The sequence below is a fragment of the Lygodium microphyllum genome, chromosome 9 (assembly GCF_053477565.2).
Source record: "Lygodium microphyllum isolate KBCC chromosome 9, Lygodium_microphyllum_v1.1.10, whole genome shotgun sequence".
Taxonomy (NCBI): Eukaryota; Viridiplantae; Streptophyta; class Polypodiopsida; order Schizaeales; family Lygodiaceae; genus Lygodium; species Lygodium microphyllum.
In genome coordinates, this window is record NC_141143.1 from 61629311 (window position 1) to 61631852 (window position 2542).

The 2542-nt window shown below is 38.4% G+C and overlaps 1 pseudogene; it reads right to left on the minus strand.

The window, feature by feature from the left end:
* Window positions 1-1412: 1412 nt before the first annotated feature.
* LOC148031095 (acid phosphatase 1-like) lies at window positions 1413-2070 on the minus strand (annotated as a pseudogene).
* Window positions 2071-2542: the final 472 nt, after the last annotated feature.

Here is a 2542-nt window from a genome sequence, read left to right on the forward strand (position 1 = left end):
CTGTGAATCTTTTCCCATAAGTTCCATACAAACTGCCCATTAGAAACAACATTATATAATACCTGCTTAAAGAGGAACAATACGATGGTGGACTTACATAGCTCATCTTATTCAACCCAATCCTCTATATCAATACATTCAAGCTTAACACCCTCATATTTCAAAGGCTTAACTTGTATTTTTTACACTAAAACTTGCCAAATTTTGGGCTTCCAATAGTTGTAGTTGGTGCCATCCAACTTGTCAATATTAAAGATAGCACTATCATTGGAATCATTGGCCATACTAAGACCAATTAAATGCAAAGAAGGACAAAACAAGTTGCTATAATAACCTAAAAATTAGATCCAAGGCCACTACCAAATCAAGCTAAAAACAAGAGGTACTTACTGTTGAGAATCATGGACCTAGAACTAGATGAGCTATGGTGGATGCAAATCAAACACACAATGCATGATTAGAATGAGAAATTGTAACTCGAGTGAATTAGGTTCCAAGATAGATTAGCTTGGACTCATAAACACAATCTTGAGTGACTCAAATTGATTGTATCATTACATTGAAATGAGTGTCAAGCTCGGGTAAGTTACTCATGAATATATGTGGGCATCACGTGGGTTCAAAATAAGGTATTTTTAAAATACCATTTTTATACATTTTTACATATAGAAGGGTGTAATATAAAGGTGTTATTTATAGATTGAATAGAAAAGGGTTATGTTTTATTCAAAAAAATTCACAAATAAGGATATTTATAAATAGGCCTTGAACGCACGTGATGTAGAGGATATACATATAGTAACTTCCCCGAGGTGTCAAGTGCATGCTTATATAGCTTTTGGATAGTACCACCGTTCCTTACATAGTAACTTCCCCGAGGTGTCAAGTGCATGCTTATATAGCTTTTAGGTAGTACCACCGTTCCTTACCGTGCTTATGGGATTTTGGACAATTCTTCCTAGAGCATACATCATTTTTCTATCTTCTAATCTCTTCAGGGCATACATCTAGCCTCTATGGGAAAGCATCATTTGCTATTCTCAACACCCCCCCTCAAATGATGAGTCTCTACCCTTGCTGGCTTTTGCCCCCTACATGATGACATGGCCCAGGAGACTATCTCTTTGGTAGCCTAGTCGAGTTAAGGCTTGAAACTTTACATTTTGGTAAGGGTTTTTACATCCATTATGGGAAAAACATGATCCACTAAGGGAGATCCATTATGGAAAATTCTTTGTTTGTCAGCAACGGAAATTTCTTTATCTTCTTCTTGTTTCTTTGGCAACCTTTGGTGATCATGATCTTCTTGGTGTCTTTGAACTTCTTTGACTCCTTCTTGGTTTTCATGCCCTCATCCCTTTTGTTATTGTGTGGTACTTCTCTTTTAGTCTTCTTGACATGGTCTTTTTGCTTCATGCTTTTATGATTACTTTGAATTGACAAGCTCTCTTTGTTGATTTGTATGCCTTGGTTGGAAGGGTTCTATCTACTTCCTGCCTAAGGATCAGACACCTGGCCATCCTGAATAACCCAAGCGCTAGAGGTTCTCTTCAATGACATTTCTTTGTATCTCGTCCCTACGTGTTAAGAAGAATACACTCCACTGATCATCTATTAACTAGCTATATAAAGCCAAGATGGATTGAATTGGAGGAGCCACTGCTTGTGTTTCCCATATCACCCATGCAGACCTATTGAATGGAATAGCATCAAAATGATTTCTTGAGTAATAAAATATGTGACTTAGGACTCTATCATCAATGTTGAAAACCCAAGCATCTTTTCCATCATCATTGCATGCCACACCTTTTGCATATGACACGGCTTCTTGAGCCACGAGATCCATATCTGTGGCATAATGCCCCACAAGCATGTGGTTTTTCACATAATCCTCATAGTTCAAGGGGATGACAGCCCATCGACGAGACTGATAATATTGCCAATCTTTGCATTCAGCCTCCAGCTCTTGCATGCAAAGGATACACCTTGCACAATGATATCAAAATAGTTGCTAGATATGGTGGAGACACTTGAAAACAAGAAAACAAAAAACAAAGCTATTCCCTTCATCTCTATCAAAGTGAAGCGGCAACCAGCAATGCGTACTTGTGTCAAGGGACTCTCAGCTTATCGGAAGACAATTCAAAGGCCACAGTGATGTGTACATGTTTGACAGGAAACCAGGGTCTATCGGAAGAGATCCAAAAAACAAAGAAGGCCACAGCAATGCACCTATGTGATGACAGGGAAACTCTGCTTGTCCAAATGGCAAAGAAGGCCACAATGATGCATGCCTGAGATATCAGAAACCTCAGCTTATCACAAGAAGAAAGCTTCTGTGAATTTGTGAAAAAAAAATTACGTTGGATGAATTATGGAGGGACCGATTGTAGATCTTGCAAAGAAGAAGAAATCACACCACTAGCTACCTAGCTCACCCATGGCTCTAATACCATGTTTAGAATCATGGACCTAGAACTAGATGAGCTATGGTGGATGCAAATCAAACACATAATACATTATTAGAATGAGAAATTGTAAC